This window comes from Poecilia reticulata, chromosome 3 (genome assembly GCF_904066995.2).
Source record: "Poecilia reticulata chromosome 3, P_reticulata-male-v2, whole genome shotgun sequence".
NCBI classification, from domain to species: domain Eukaryota; kingdom Metazoa; phylum Chordata; class Actinopteri; order Cyprinodontiformes; family Poeciliidae; genus Poecilia; species Poecilia reticulata.
Genome location: NC_088832.1, coordinates 34,454,077 through 34,471,625, shown reverse-complemented (window position 1 = coordinate 34,471,625; position 17,549 = coordinate 34,454,077). Strand labels below are relative to the sequence as shown.

General features: G+C 42.4%; 1 protein-coding gene across 7 annotated transcripts in view; it reads left to right on the top strand.

Moving 5' to 3' along the window:
• The window catches only part of large2 (LARGE xylosyl- and glucuronyltransferase 2), a 66,711-nt gene that overhangs the window by 7,937 nt on the left and 41,225 nt on the right, over positions 1–17,549 (top strand). For 2 of the 7 annotated variants that reach the window (XM_081605565.1, XM_008406081.3), the window contains exon 1: positions 15,778–15,908. The exons of the other annotated variants lie outside the window; for them this stretch is intronic. The gene's annotated coding sequence lies outside the window, so the exon portion shown is untranslated. Of the gene's footprint in view, positions 1–15,777; positions 15,909–17,549 lie in introns of those variants that run through there. 7 annotated transcript variants of the gene reach the window in all.

Sequence of the window (17,549 nt, the reverse complement as noted above, 5' to 3'; positions counted from 1 at the left end):
CACCTTAGCTATGTTAAAAAACGGAAGCTACCATGAACCCGTGTCGATATTATTTTTAAGCCACAGCTATTGTGGTTAATAACTGTTCAAAGCTCATATTCACAAGAGCGGCTCTTTAACCGCGGATGAAAATTGGCATATCACGACATGCTAACTAGCTTCAGTTAGCTTATCTTAGAAAGACAGACAACTTTAAACTTACCTCTGAGTACAGCAGCTGTAGGGTCCATACACGTAAAAAAATCCTCCATCGTCATTCATGTCCAACCGAGATTAGAGAATTTGCCAAAAGAAAATCTTATAAAAGTACAGTAGATAAAAGCTTAGTTAGGCTGTTACAACTGAATCAACCGTTAATCAGGGCAGAGTTTAGAGTTTGTTTCCTAACTGGATGGTAAAATGTTACAGAACTGAAACATGTCAAAATGGATGCAGCTTCATTAACACGTTCTGCATTTCTTATTCTTTTATAGTAGCTCTTAATAATTAGGGTTAATAATTTACAATTTCACATGTTTTGTGTGACTGCCTGCTATCTTATCTGAGTTTAAAACAAATAAATTGGAGCGATGAAGCCAAGAATTGAATAATGTATCAGACACGTTAGGTGTTTTTGTATCGGTGTTGGATCAGTACCTCTGACACCAGCGTGAAGTTTACCGAGTATTTGATCGGAAAGGAAACCAGTGGAATATCAGTACAGAGGCCCACAGTGGCCAAAATACCTCATGAACGGCTGTGGTTTGGCTGCAGACATTTGTTTCATGCATAAAGACGATGTTGATGTTGTCTTTATGCTAAGATATGATATTTGTCCTGAAGCTGAAAACCTCATAGCTGTGGATCCATTTCAGCGGCAGAACAAGCCGTTTCTTTTTCTGTGTGTGTGTGTGTGTGTGTGTGTGTGTGTTATATCCTGCCACGCATCATCGGCATGCTGTTAGTGTTCCCAGATTGAGTAGGAGAGTCTGCTTTTACAACCGGAGGAGAGATTATATAACTGCCATTTGACTGCAGTATCACTTCATTGATCAGGGGAGATAATGGCTGGAATCATTAGAGTCTTTAATTTAGAGTCTTTAAAAGCTTTTTAAGGCTCTACAGTCTGTCTGACCTTTGCCGGTGTCTTCAGCGTTTCTCTGCTTTAGATCCACCAGGAATCCTTAGAAATGAGTTTTAAGATGAACCCTGACTGCTTTCTGGACCAGGATGGTCCAGGATATTTCCTGGATTGTGGCGTCCAGATCAGCTCCTCCTTTGTCTTCTCCATCTGCAGCCTGTAAACTCCTGTAATGACTTCTTCCTGCTCTATTGTGTGCTAAGCTGAAAACGAGCCATTAAAAAAAAAGGCGATCAATATTCCAAAAGTATATCCGATACAGTAATGCAGCGTGCTTCTGTTTAATGGGCCTAATGTAATCTCTGGCTAATGCAGCTGATGGAGTTTTAATACGTTTTGTTCTGCCTCTAAACTTTTATGAATCGCATCATTTTTTTGTAAAGCGTTTAAGATATTCTGCCTGCAACGTCTTGGGAGGTTAACATGGGAGAGAACCAACTCAACATGTTTATCAGTTAATACTATTTCCTATTTAAAACATATTAAAATAGTGCTTATGATCGTATGGCAATGGTGTCAGTTTATCCTGGTGCATGAGTTTTTAGTTTGTATGTGAATGGTTTGCCATATTCCTGCAGGTTTCTATGTTATGCTGATGACTGTTTCTTATGTATCTGCGCCGGTTTCAACTCAACTGTTTTGGTATTTGGAGTCCGTTTCAACCAAATAAAGACACACCGATCTGGATTCACTGACCGATCTGGATTCACTGACCGATCTGGATTCACTGACCGATCTGGATTCACTGACCGATCTGGATTCACTGACCAATCTGGATTTACTGACCAATCTGGATTTACTGACTAATCCAGATTTATTGACTAATCCAGATTTACTGACCGATCTGGATTCACTGACCAATCTGGATTTACTGACTAATCCAGATTTATTGACTAATCCAGATTTACTGACCGATCTGGATTCACTGACCGATCTGGATTCACTGACCGATCTGGATTCACTGACCGATCTGGATTCACTGACCGATCTGGATCCAGATTGGTCCAGATTTTGGTCCAGATTTCCCGGATTAGGGAATGACCTTTTTAAAATGTAGTGAACATCATTCATGTAAAGTTTGTTTGAATTAAACCAAACGACTCACCATATTCACATCATATCTACCAATTTTACTCTGGTTTTCCTGTAAAACATATTTGACTCAACTTGAATCTAGTTTTCTTGTGGCTTTGACTCAATTAAGTTGAATCAACTTTAACTGTTGAGTACAAAATATACAAATAAAAGCTATTGCTACAACTTCAGTCATTTTTAAAAGTTGCTCCGACTTATTTAGGTTTTTACTTTATTAAATCAAGTCGCCTTCAAATTCAAACATCAAATTTTACACTTATAATTTAACTAATTTCTAAGTAAAATCAGTTTTTTAATGTTATTTTTAAAAAACAACTTTAAAATAATCATTTTGTTATAAATTAGATACAAAGTTTTATGGTCATTATTTTATTCAAGACAGAAAAATTTTCACAATTCATACAAAATTCAAATTTTACAAATTTACAATTAATAACCCAAAAAACTATGAAATTATATTTTTTAATAAGTTCAAAGCCTTCTCTGTTTTGTATCTCATCATAGACATATTTATTTAATTTAAAAAAAATAGTTTATTATTGAGCAGGTAAAACAAAAGCTAAAAAATAAATGTTTCATTTTTAATTTAATGAATTTTGTGGCCCACCAGTAATTTAGATTTGCCTGTTTTGGCCAGCAGGGCAAAAAGTTTGGGATCAGGAACAAACCTATGTGGCCTGTAAATAATAATAATAATAATAATAACGACACTTTCTCCTCGTGTGAACAAATAGAAAGTGTCACAATATGTTGGCATTGATAGAAAGTCATTATTGCCTCTTCCAGACTTTTAGTGACCGCACTGCTGTTGTAGTTGAGTGCGATCCGGTTTGAAGTGCTGGCCCGGTCCAGCAGGAAGCGGGCCGGCAGCTGGATGTATAAATAGCAGAATTAATGACTTATATTTGCTGATTATGCCCGTCTCTCCTCTCTAATGCAGTTTCCCCTCCGCGCCTTCATCCATCCACTTTCTATCTGTGCTAATGGCTTCTCCATTAACCCCACCTGATGGCAGTGTGGGTAATTACAAACATATTTACGGCCCGTGGACACACACAATGAGAAATAAATAACGTGTTTGACCAAGCAGAAAGAGACATTAGGCGGGCGGGCCTCAGATTTAGCTCGGCGCGCTGCACTCGCTCACCCAGCCTGACTTTGCTCTTTAATGGAAACGGTTGCCAGAAGGTGTAGCTGTCACGTCCTGACCGCTCTGCTCTCTGCAGCTGAGTAGCTACTCCATGTTGGGCTCACTTTTTAATGGTCTTGTGCCTCTGCTGTGTTGTGTAACGGGATATTTAAAAATAAAATCGATGCGGACTGTGATGTAAGACGAGTGGCTCGCACTTTCCACCTTCATCCACCGCTTCTGTTCCAGCATCCAAGATGTTTGTGATGCTTGTGTCCAGGTTTAGCTGCAAGGCACGATTTACATCAAATGTCCATCAAAGTTGGTTTAATTATCCTGAAATTTGAATACTTAAGTTGCCCAAATCATCAGAACTCCACTTCTGTACGTTTATGGTTCTGTTTGCCTAGAAGGTCCGGTTCATTTGGGACTGAAGTCGGACTAAATGACCAACTCCGGTCCGCCTTCAAACCTCGGTCTCTGCTCGGGTTGAAGTGAACTCTGGTGCAGTTTGAATGCATGTGTGAACAGAGATCGCTCCAAAAGCACAGGGAATTCTGGGTAAATGCAACCAAAACAAGCGTGTTAGCTTAGTGCTAGCAGGAGAAGTGAGAAACAAGAGAAATCCTCCAACCGCTAAAATCTGACACCATTGTTTCCTCCATTTTCTTCCATTTATTGGTGTCTTTCATCTTCAGAGGTCTTGGTGTCGTTTCCTTCTTGGTGCTTGCCTCTGGTTCCAAAACTAGATTGCTAATCCCTAATTAGCTGCCTTTAAAACTCTGCAGAAGCAGAAACCACACATCATCGGAGGAAACGCAGGAATTTCTCATGTGTTTATCAATCAATCAATCAAATTTTATTTGTATAGCACATTTCAGCAGCAAGGCATTTCAAAGTGCTTTACATAATAAAAACAGAAATAATCAGTGAGAAAAGTAATAAAAAAATAAAAATAAAAACAAAAAAACAAAAAACATTACATCATTAAAACGCCGAAAAAGAAGAAGAAATTAAAAACATTAAAGACATAAAAAGATGGAAGACATCAAAACCGGCACTCTAACCCTAATTTAGCCATAAGAACCCTAAACAGGTGAATTTTAAGTTGAGATTTAAAAGCACCCAGTGTTTCAGCTGTTTTACAGTTTTCTGGAAGTTTGTTCCAAATCTGTGGTGCATAGAAACTGAATGCTGCTTCTCCTCGTTTGGTTCTGGTTCTGGGGATGCAGAGCAGAACCAGAACCAGAAGATCTGAGGGGTCTAGACGGTTGGTACAGTAATAACAGATCTTTAATGTATTGTGGTGCTAAACCGTTCAGAGATTTATAAACTAACATCAGTATTTTAAAGTCTATTCTCTGAGCTACAGGGAGCCAGAGGAGGGACTTTAAACCTGGTGTTTACAGGAATAGAATGAGGTTTTTTATAATACAAACAGTTTTGTGTGGTAAAGTCTCACCCTGTTGACTTTCTAACACCAGATTAAATGGAAGCTGCAGCCTGAGGTGTTCATGCTGCTGCTGATCAGATGTTCTGCTCGGTTTGGTTCACATGTAGCTCCAAGCATTTCGTCCTTCCACTGCATGTCTGAGGCAGCAGAGGGTAAAAACGCGGCGCCAGGTAGTAAAACCGACCTATGGTTTGTTTTCCTGTTCGGCTGAACGGGAGTAATTTCCCCACAGCTCTGATTGAGACGCGTCTCCTTTCCGCTGGTTGGTTGTTTCATTTTAGCCTCAGTGAGGATTAAATGTGAACAAGTGTGAGTCAAGTGCTGCTGTTTGTCGGCGCGGTGATGCCTTTGATCTGCTGCGCGTCGTGAATCAGAAACTGTCCAATTATTCTTTATCACCAAAGGTTTTCTCTCAGGTTGGAAACATTATTTCATTTTCTGTTTGAATTATTGGCAGTCCAGATAATCACATGCAGTGATGGTTTAAACTGAACTCTAATGTAATTTATTAAAAATGCTGTTTGAAAGCCTGTTCCAACAAACTACAAATCAATTAGTTGTATGATAAATTAAAACGAGCTCCACAGTTTCCCTTCTGATGATTAACATTTTTGATGATGGTCAGTTTTATTTCAAAATCCATTTTATTTATGGTTTCGGTTGTAAGTGGTTTTTATTTTTGTTTTAAAATGTCTTCCAGTTAAATCTTCTGTGCAGAAATAAGTTTTATTGCTCTTTCATAGCTGCTTAATTAATGAAACACTGACCAACAGTTTGATGTTTGAATGACGGCGCTTAGAAAAATGTAATGTTTGTTGTTGATTTTTGTGTTTTTATGATGTAAAGCAGTTTGAAATGTGATCTACGAATAAAATTTGATTTCATTTCATTTTTGCGCCATTATTGATAAATGGACTCAAAATGACTATTATTCTTTATTATTGTAATTACTGGGACAATTTATCAACCAGCAAAATGTGTTATTTTCAGAGGCCTTGTTGTTTTTCATTTTATATAAAAATCTAACCCAAAAACTAACAGAATATAGAAAAATGTTAAAGGTGGATGTGTACAATAATCTTATGTTTATCTTCTTCATGAATGTAAAACTAAATGTTTGTAGATTTAATTTAATTTCTTATGCCAAACACAAAGTATTTAGTTTTTTCTATGCATGAAAATATATTTTAAGTACATTTTTAGTCTTAATTGGATGTAAATGAGGAGTTTTAAGACCGTTGAATCCAGCAGCTGCAGGAGGAAGAGCGACCTTCCTCCTCCTCTTCCTCGGTTTACCTGATGCTAATCGGACTGAAGCTTCGCAGCAGCAGCTGATCAGATTCAGCTTCCAGCTGCTTGTTGGCGACCAGCTGCCAGTTCTTCCCTCCAGGCCCGGTTCTGTGTCCTGGCAGCACCTGTAGCTCATCAGCATCACTACGCTGAAGTAAATCTCAGCGATGTTGGAGGGAAATGCGTTCTGACATCTGATTCCTCGTACGAGCGTCTGTGCTCCCTTCATCTCCAGCATAGCCATCTTCCTGTTGGAGATGTTAAAGAGGTAGAGAAGTTAACCTGGTGGTGTGCACTGTGTGTGGTGTTTTATTAATTATCTGTGTTGCAACGTATATTAATTAGGGGCGGGACTTTAACGCATTAATTAAAGCCGCAGTACTGTATGTTTTCTAGACACATAGTGCCATTTTATAGCATAATTAAGTAACTATTCTAACTTCAGTCATAAAGATGCTATATGTATCGAATACGACTTAAAATAAATGTTACTTCCTCATGTAACACCTTGAAATTGGGCCTCTGTCTCTTTCTGTAACTCCAGGAAGTCATCCCAACATGGCTCCTTTATTAACCCTTTCACGTTTTTACCAGCGTTGCTCTGAGAAGCAGCTCCTATAACGAGCTCAGCAGTTCCACCAGCTGTTTGCTAATTGCTGCTGGCTAGTCTGAAGGAGCTGAGTGAGAGAGGCGGAAGCTCTTTAGCTAGGAAGCTGCAGCTCCTGGGAGGAGGCGGGGCTAGATCCACCCAGGGATGGTTGCCATGGAGATTATAGGATTTCTCAAACGTGCCTGAAAGAATCAAAGCAACACTCCAGGTATGTTTCTGATGAATGAATAAAATTATAGCAGCTAATGCTAACGACGGTTCACTTGTAGCTCCTGAAACTGATGAACTTCAATCTGATAGCAGATTAAAAACACGATTTCTTTGTAATTGAGCTCATATTCAACAGTTTAGCAGAAAAAAATATTTTGAATTGAAAATGTTGCTTATTTTGTTGATGTATGGTAACTTGATTTTAAAATTTAAATCGACTCCAATATTAATGTTTTAAAAAGTTTGGCTTTTATTGCGTGCAGCAACAGATGATCAGGATTATTTCTCCTGAATGTCGGGAACTAAACGGCTTCGTCTGTCAGTGGAACGTGTTGCTGTCGCAACAAGCAATAAATCACTCATTATCATCATACATTAAATCAGCTCAATAATTTCTGCTTTCATGATTTATTATTAGTTACAGTGACAGACCTGCTGCTGCTGTTTCCAGATGTTTGTGGTGTGAAATGAACTCAGATGTTCTGGAGACGCTCGGTCTGAACTCTGATCGATTGATTCATAATATTTTATTTATTAGTTGCATGTGTTTAGCTGCTCGTCCAGCTGCGTGTCTCTGCATGGAGTCGATCCGTTCCTCCCAACAGGAGTGGGGGTGTTTGTCCTGCAGGGTGGGCTGCTGACTGCGTGGCCCCCTGCTGGGTCTGTGAATGCCCCGCAGGGGGCCGGTGGGGGGCAGTGAGGTGTTTGAGCTGCACTGGGAGGGTCTTTAGTCAGATGATCCACATCAGCTGCTGCTGGACGTCGGTGTGAGAGCAGAAGCTGCAGCTCTGCAGGAGCTTCAGCTGGTGAGGCGTCTCACTCAGTTTCTCTGTGTATTTTGGTGAGGAACAGGCAGGAATTGAGCTCTGACTGAACAGATTCAGTTTTGTTGGGTTCCTCTGCCTCGTTTGGCTCCGCAGAAGATTTTAGATCAGATCTGAGGAGCCGGCTGTTCTGGAGTTCTGTTGTTTAATGTAACTTTAATAGATGCATTGCTGCAACCAGAACAGGCAGAGGTGAAGCTGCTGCCAGCGGAGGAGAAGGCGAGTGGGTGGGGGAGGAGGTCAGAGGTCGGCGGGGGTTTCGGAAAGTTACTGGGAATGTCTGATCTGATGGAGAGATGGAGACGGCTCAGGATCTGGAACTGCAGAGGTGGTTTGAGCTGTGTGTGTGTGTGTGTGTGTGTGTGTGTGTGTGTGTGTGTGTGTGTGTGTGTGTGTGTGTGTGTGTGTGTGTGTGTGTGTGTGTGTGTGTGTGTGTGTGTGTGTGTGTGTGTGTGTGTGCGTGTGCGCGCGCGCGTGCGCGCTCTGGTCTCCACATAATATTTACAGAAACCATAAACGTGGCACTGCTCTGCACTCATGTTCATGCCGTGGTTTTCTGGTGGTTTATTTCAAAATAAAAGTCCAAGCTGCACTGAAAAAACAGATTTTGGTTGAACTTTGGTCCAAAAAGTCGTTCTGACGCCTGAACAGGATAAGAACCAGTTGTTTTCAGGGATGAATGATACATAAGGACTAAAATTGATTCTTCCTTCACTGCAGTTCTGCTCTGTTGGGTCTCAGTGTGTCGGTTAGTTGGCTGGCTGGATATTCAGGTCAAAGGTCAGATATTTGGATGTGTTGCTGTGTTTATATTGGAGCAAACGGAGCTTGTTGGATGAGTTCTCTAACCACCTTACAGAACCAGGTGGTAGAAATAAAACAGAAATTAAATATGTACATTTATTTTTTAAATACATTTCATCATGGAGGATTCAGCATTTTAATATTTCTAATTAATCGTCCATATCACTGTATGGACCAAACGGTTCAGAGTGGTTCTTCAGACGTGTTTCGGCCCCAGGAGGAGCGAAGCGTCACTCTCCCGGTCTGTTTCCGTCTCCTCTGCTCCCGTCAGTCCGGCTGGACGTGAACTTTGCTCCCAGCACGCCGGCGCCTGTCGGGTCCAGACTGATGGCTGCTGATGGATCAGCTTGAAACGATGCCGGTTTGCTATCTGCCTCCAGGTGTTCAGGCACGGAATGTATGCTGGAGCCTAAATTCATCTTTCTGCTCTCTATTGAAAACATGTTTAGTTGTGAATAAATAACTGAATGAATCAAAAACTAATTCCTAAATTATGCACACATCTATGGTAAACTTAAAAATAACCCAAACTAAGCAGAGGAGGCGGCCACAGCGCCCTATAGATGACCTTGGAGGCCCTATAGATGACCTTGGAGGCCCTATTGGTGACCTTAGAGGCTCTATAGGTGACCTTAGAGGCCCTATAGATCAGTGGTCCCCAACCCCGGGTCCGTGGACCTGTACCGGTCCGTGGACCAATTGGTACTGGGCCGCACAAAAAATAGTGAAATATTTCCAAAATATTTGAGTCTGGAGGATCTTTTATTTTGAAAATCCTTTAACCGGATTCTCTCGGTTACTTGCGCGCCAACACTGAGGCCACAAGCAGCGAAATGAGTAAGAAACAGATCAGATGTCTTTGGAAAATTTCTTTGCAAAGGGGAAAAGGCCCAGAGAAGAGACAGGAGAATGGATTTATCCCGGACCGGTAGGTGAGTCCCACATTACAAGCCGCTCTGCATAACATGCGGCGACCGGCTGCTAATGAGGCAATGAAGCTTCAAGCTGCTTCGCCACGTAGAGACCAAGCAGGCTGTGGATATAAGCAACACTTCGGGTGTTATTGTCTCCCATCACTCCCAGATGGGACCGTCTCGTTGCAGAGAAACAAGCTCTGGGCTCCCGTTAGTCAGTATCGTGAGTTAAAGTTTTCACGAAAGTAAAATGTTCGTTTTTGTGCCACATCTGTATCTTATTTTGAAGGGATAAATAAACCTTACCACAGCGACCAGAGTCAGAGCGTTTGGGCAGCGGTCGAGAGGAGATGAGTAGAGCTTGTGAGTCTTAAGTGTGGTTTAGACGGAAAGATTTAAGAATTGTCGGCCGATTCTCCAAACCTCTGTGACCACAGAGCTGATAAAAGTCCAACAGGTTCGATCGGTTCGTGTGTCCAAGGCAGGAGCAACACGAACCGATTCCAGTCACGAACATCCCGATTCCAGAGGATAATCCAGTAAAACCCCCAACATAGCGGGAATTTAGAATAACCAAACACGGATGACGATGTAGAAGCAATAGTGATAGTTTGTGGAGTCATTTTAAGAGATAAAAGACGTAACAAAAAGAAAAGGCGGTGGATGAAAGACGACGGGAGCAGCCGCTCTATTTGCTGCTCTATGATTTGGAGGTGACTATGTTTTTTCATAGTTAACATTTTTAACTGAATAAACATAATAATGACCTTTATATTTAATAATAAACATTTCCACATATCATCTCCGATATCCACCGGACTCTCAGTTGCGCGATATGTCAGCTGTTTGGGATTCCCCTCTGTTCTTGCGTCACCGCGCTTTTTGATTGGCTACCTGTCACATTCAGCAGGTCATATTCTCGTTCCCAGACAGGAAAAACCCCATAGGCTGCGATAAAAGGGCCAAGACGACCCAAATTGGGTATATTCAGGATTTAGCGGGAACACCAACACCGCCTCACCCTTCCCCACCCCCACCGGGCCGCAGCAAAATTTTCCAAGTCTTGACCGGTCCGCGGTAATAAAAAGGTTGGGGACCACTGCTATAGATGACCTTAGCAGCCCTATGGGCGACCTTAGAGGCCCTATAGATGACCTTAGCAGCCCTATTGGTGACCTTAGAGGCTGTATAGGTGACCTTAGAGGCCCTATTGGTAACCTTAGAGGCCCTATAGATGACCTTAGCAGCCCTATTGGTGACCTTAGGCCAGGGGTGGGCAGTCCTGGTCCTGGAGGGCCGGTGTCCTGCAGCTCTTAGACGTCTCCCTGGTCCAACACACTTGAATCCAACAGCTGAATCACCTCCTAAGTGCAGTCAGGTTCTCCAGAGTCCTGCTAACGACCTCGTTATTTGACTCAGGTGTGTTGAAGTTGAGACTCATCTAAAAGTTGCAGGAGACCCTTAAGGGCTGGAGTTGCCCACCCCTGCCTTAGGCCCTATGGGTGACCTTAGAGACCCTATAGATGACCTTAGCAACTCTATGGGTGACCTTAGGGTGACCTTAGAGGCCCTATGGATGACCTTAGCGGCCCTATGGATGACCTTAGCGGCTCTATAGGTGACCTTAGAGGCCCTATAGATGACCTTAGACACCCTATGGATGACCTTAGTGAGCTAGATGACTTTTATCATCCAGTTTTTGGTAGGAAAAGAGAAAAACGGTAAAACATGCAAATGGAAATGATTGAGCTCATTTTAATTTATCATGCGATTAATTGATTTGTTGTTTATGTGGCAGGCATAGTTACAAGGATTGACGCTAAAGTTATTCCAGCACTAAATGAGACTTCGATCAGTATTGATTCGTCATCAGCTGCTCCAGGTTTCTCTGCACATGTTGCCGCCCAGCAGGTTTTCAGGCTGTGACAGAGACTGACCAGATGTGATACCTGGGATGAATAATCTGCTGGCCGCTAAGCAAAGACCGAAGCATTTGGGTTCCTGCAGGAGGACGGAGGCTCTGAGTCGGACCGTACAGAAGCAACCAGTGTTGGTTTGGCTCCATGCAGCCGTCATGTGCAGAGTTTTAACACCGCTTGCCCTGGAGGACGGCGTGTGCGTGTGCGTGTGCGTGTGTGTGTGTGTGTGTGTGTGTGTGTGTGTGTGTGTGTGTGTGTGTGTGATGTGGAGCAGCACAAACGGTGAATGCTGCTGCTACTGCTGATCAGAGGACGCAGAATTAAGCTGAAAGTCTTCAGTCTGATGTTTTGTCTGAACTAAACCGTCTTTTGAAGGACAGTTTTGTTTACAGAAACTTCCTAATGAATTTTATATTTTGTTTCTGTTTTATTTATTTTGGATTTTAAATTTCCAGTTCCTGCATTAAATGTTCATTAGAATTTAAAGTTCATCGATCTCTGTGAATGGGTTTTATGATGACATTACCATTTATTTAATAAAAATGGTCTCCAGGCAACAATATTATTGTTTATTGCAATAACAATATAAGATAACAGGAAGCGAACCAGTCGCGTTGAAAACTTAAATTCACATGACAGATTATTCTTTGTTCACACATCTATATGCTCACATCAGTCTCTCTGCTCGCTCAGGTTGGCAGCACAAATGCAACGTCGCACACAGAAGGCCGTTCTTCTTATGGCCTGCTAATGCTAATGCTAGCTAGCACCTGCCTCGGCTAGCTGCGGTAACGTAAACATTAGCTCGGTGACGCGCTCCAGTCGGTCAGCAGCTAACAATGTTTAAAACTCCCAAAGCTGTTGGTATCGTCAGGATTGTTGGTTTTTCTTCTCTGTTGTTTCTGCAGTGAGAGCGTCCATCCATCCATCCATCCATTTTCTTGCACCCTTGTCCCTCAGTGGGGTCAGGAGGTGCTGGTGCCTCTCCAGCTAACGTTCCGGGCGAGAGGCGGGGTCACCTGGACAGGTCACCAGTCTGTCGCAGGGCAACACAGAGACACACAGGACAAACAATCATGCACACACACACACTCTCACACCTAGAGACAATTTGGACAGGCCAATTAACCTGACAGTCATGTTGTTGGACTGTGGGAGGAAACCGGAGTACCCGGAGAAAACCCACCCTGCACAGGGAGAACATGCAAACTCCATGCAGAAAGACCCCAGGCCGGGAATCGAACCCAGAACCTTCTTGCTGCAAGGCAACAGCTCTACCAACTACGCCACTGTGCAGCCCCAGTGAGAGCGTCATATCAGTAAATCTGAAAATATGATCAAATGCAGTTACTGTGTGCAGTTTAGTTTTATGAATCACACTTCTTTATAAATCTGAATGCTTCTGAAGACCAGTGTTTGCCATATGGTTGCCTGAAATGGATAATAAAGAGTTCAGTTTTATCGTTATCACAACAGTACCACAAAATACGGTGATGAAACTGTAAGTCCATGTTGCTACTGTTTAGTGATAAAAACCACAGCAGAGCAGTCTGTCACCACCAAACACAGATTGATTTTATCATTAATAAATATCACACAATAACTCACAAGTTTCACAATCCTCAACAGCCGGTGAGTCGTCTTCATCTTCATCTTCATCAGGTCGTGTCAGATGGAGTCTTCTTCAAACCTTCCTGCAGGAATCCTTGGATTTATTGAGTTCTGCATTCGTCCACTGGGAATTCGGCTACTTGAGCCTCTCCTGCTCCTGAAGGCCAAAAAATATATATTTTTCTCCTCCCCACATTTTCTTCTTCACATTAGCTAAATATGAAGTCAGACTCCGGCTTCAGAGAAACCAGGTCACCGAGGGAAGCGGCTCGTTTGCATGCTCTCTCCTGACCCAGTACGTGAGGATTCAGACATGAACGCAGTCAGCTGAAGATCCGGCGGAGCGCGCCACTTCCTGCCTGGTGACGGCTCCACTGAGCAGCAGAACCGAGAAAACCAAAGAAATCACCAGGGAGCCTCAGTACAACCCGTATTAATCCAATATTCATCAAACTGTTGTGTTCACTTAATTACCCACAGATGCATTTCTACGATGCTGGACAGTTGGAGATGATAAATGCAGAATCACTATTTTATGAAGGTCTGACTCATCGTTCACGTAACCTCCTGATGTCATTCGGGACGACACACAGGCAGATTTTTATGGATTCCCAAACTAACGTTTCATATCTAATCAGTCAGAATGAAACCTTTTTAGAGACGTTTTCACTGCAAAAACACATTTTAGTCTCATTTCTGGCAAAAATATCTTGAAAGTTTATCTTATTTCAAGTGAAAAACTTCCAGTTCCTTTGTCAGATTGTTTCATTAAAAATGTGGGGAAAATATCTTGTAACAAGTGAAATAATCTGCTGATGGAACAATTAGTTTTTCATCCATACTGAGGAATTATTGGCTTGAAACAAGCTGATAATTCTCACAGAAAGCTTACTTTTAAGTTAGTTTTGTGTTATTTCATGTGTATTAAGATGTTTGCACTAGAAACCAGACCAAAGTTAGCTGGTAAGATTTTTGCAGTGAAATTATTAAAACCAAAATAAACCAAAGTCTTTTCATCGTCTCCTAGCCAGACTCCTGTTTCTGGAAGTCTTTCCTATCTGTGTGTGTGTGTGTGTGTGTGTGTGTGTGTGTGTGTGTGTGATGTCAGATCTTCACTGCATGAGCGCGCCGCTCCACCTCTACTCCCACTGCAGCAGCTCAGGTTGGTGATGAGCGCGGCAGATTGGGTTTGCACCGTTTTGAAGCCCCCTCACCGTCTCCATGGAGACCATAAAAGGCGTCGGCTCGTCGTTTGCAAAGAGGCTAATGAACCGGATGAGACGAGCCGGCGCCGAGTCCAATCACTTGGTTCGGTCGGAGACAAAGAGGAGGGAAGAGAAGATGGAAAGAAGAATCTGGTTTAGATTCGTGTTGATCTAACCGATGAATTATTAACACAGCTGGGCAGAAACTACTTACGTTTACTCAACTACATGTTTTGAAAGAAAATCTACTTTTAGGAATATTTTTACTACAATGTAATTTTGAGTAACTTTATTATGAAGTATTTTTACTCCTACTTGAGTAAAATGTGTGGATTTTCTACCCACTGAGTGAAAAACAAACATGTTTTAACCAAAGATCCACCAGACACAGACACACACCTGCAGGTTCTGTTAAAGTTTTGACAGAAACTGATTTGGAAACATTTCCTTTTGCATGATTTTCTTAATCATATGAATTATTTTCATTTTCATCCTTAAAATGCCAAGATTTCCACATAACTTTACGTTTTGGTCCTCTTGGAAGTTTTTTAAATATGAAATGATAATTTGATCAGTTGCTCAGTACTTGAATAGACCAAATCCTGTTTTACTTTTAGTTTTTGGATGCTCCGCCCACCTCGTGATTAAAACTCAATAAATCTTGAACTGGGTGGATAAAACTTCAAACCTTTAAACCAAACAGGGTTTGTAGCTGCAGGTTTAACCAGCAACCATCACTTTGTTTGCTGATGTCATATTTTTACCTTTTTTTGACCCAAATTATTGTAAAATTTTACAAATTTTGCCCATTTTGAAAGTTGCAGAAGATTGTTGCTGCCTTTTCTAAAATGTGAATCTTCACTGAGATGTTCTGTTATGATCTGTACATTTCATCTAATTAGATTTTAATTCTGACAGAAATTAGACGAAAGTTTGTTTTAGAGGAAAAATTAGAGTCTCAGAAAATAAAACTGTACTTGGTATTATTATAATAATGCATCACTAAGTGTAGGAGCCATTTATCCTTTCAGGTGTTTATCGCCACCAGGGGGCGTATTTCATTTTGAGTTCTGAGTGTCTGATGGGGTGGGGGGTATTTAAGGTCAACCATGATTTTGTTCAGGTGTTAATGGGCAGAGGCAAACAGTTTTCACTGTGGTTGGTTTGGGTGTATGTCAAATTTATGTGGATCCAAATGGAAACAGTGAGACAATGGACATTTGTTCTGACAATAAATGACTTTATTTTATGTCAAACGGAAGATCGGCATCTTAAATCTTAATTGAGCGCACGTAAAACCAATTCCTTTCAAGAACAACCACCAGTAGCCTAAAATATAGGATTTCAGCCGCTACACTAAGCATCTTAAAATGAAGCTTTTTATTTATTTCTTGCAATAGTTGATGTTTTTTTCACTCGTTTGGTGATGACATAATAACTGTGTGAAATAGAGACGTGATGCTGATGGTTGTTTGGCTGGAAACTCACTGAAACAAGCCAGACTCCTGATTTAAAATAGTCCAGAACCGTCTGGAACCGTTCTCATGTTCTGCACAGGCTTCAGGTGTCGCATGTCAACGGTCAGAATGACTATAAAGATGGAAGAACATCAGCCGTTATGGTTGTTTTAAACTCAAACATTAGATTTTATTCCAGATTTAAACGGGCTCTGATTGGACGGCAGGACGTTGCAGTTCAGGAAGAGGCGTTTGGATCTGAGTCAAGTGAGTTTAAAGCGGGAACAGAGACGCCGATCCGGCCTCGGTCGGACTCATTTTCTCTGACAGGTCGGCTCACTGCCTTGGGGCTCAAACTGCGCTCTGTCCATTTTCATTTCACACGCGGAGCCGCGGCTCTCCTCCGGGTCAGACATGATCAGCTCACGCTCAGCTGCCAAGGCGGGAACCAAACTGGCTTCAAGACAGAAGCTCTTAAATACCAGAAGACACCAGCGAGAACTTTCCTGACAGTCCGTCTAAATGATGTAGAAACTTTAAAACGTTCCTGATGGAGCAGTGCAGCCTGGAATATTATCGGAGCTGGATTTGGGAGTTTAACCTCCAAGTCTCAAAGTTATCGACCTAAAGTTTCATATCTGTGTTTCTGTTTGTTTAGTTTGGATATTAATGATTCATCTCTGGTTATTAGATGTTTGCTCAGCTCTGTTTGTCTTCCTGTTTCCATCTGAGCAGGGAGTCAAAGCTCTGATTGACGAGGTTAATCTTTGTTTAAATGTCAGAGGTTGTCGATGTGAGGCGTGTGTGTGTGTGTGTGTGTGTGTGTGTGTGTGTGTTCAAGCTGAGCAAACATTCAGCCTGTGTGTCAGATTTCACCTCCTCCTGTGTTAGTCTAACACCGCTGTGCGATGCAGAGCGCCGGATTAGCCCACATCCTGCCTCAATCACCAGAAAAGCTCTGGACGAAACATTCACTGGGAATTTAAGAGTTTAATCTAAAATTATGATGCAGGTCATCGACGAAACGGAGGAGGAAGAATGTGGCAGGAAATAACCAGAGCAGAGGTTATGTGGAGGCAGGATGTGATGTCAGAGCGGTGAGGCGTGGTGCAGGATGTGATGTCAGAGCGTTGAGGCCTGCAGCAGGATGTGATGTCAGAGCGGTGAGGCGTGGTGCAGGATGTGATGTCAGAGCGGTGAGGCGTGTTGGGCGTACTGTGCAGGGCGATGTGTCTGACTGTTAATCTGCTGCCTCTGGTGGTGAGGAGGTGTAAATGCCTCCGTTTCCTCCTGACATCCGGCCTGAAACTGACGGAGCAGAAACCTCCTCCATGACTCCAGCCGTGTTGAAACGTTCATGGAGACGACGGGTCGAGTGGAAGCTTGACCCAGATTCTGTCAGTGATGACGACAAATGAAAGGAAAAACAACGTTGAACCCAAAAACACAACGTAGTTCATGTCTGTTTGTTAGAATCTGACAGAGGAACCTGAGGAGATCGATGGAGGAGCGACTGCAGCAGCACGTTTGGGTCTGAAGCGTCTGTATGGCCCGATGACCCGGTTATTCTTCAGAGCTGCGTCTAAACGGCGTCGGGTTCAGTCTGAGAGGCCCCGATCTTCATCATACAGATAAAACAACGTTTTCCTTTCTCTGATCCGTCCTCAGAGGAACACGCTGCTGATCGCCGCCAGGAGTCGTTCGGATCGGCTCCAATTAATGCGAATATTTTAAAATCTTGGTTGTTTTAACCTGGGAGGAAACACAAAGCCGCTCCTGCTCCTTCGGCGCCGAACGCAGAGCTGGAAGTTTGAACCTCCTCCCTCTCCTGCCTCCAACCAAAGCCACAATCTCTCCCCAAGTCCCCGAACTCATCCCAAAATCCGTCTCATCTCCGTTCCTCCCAGT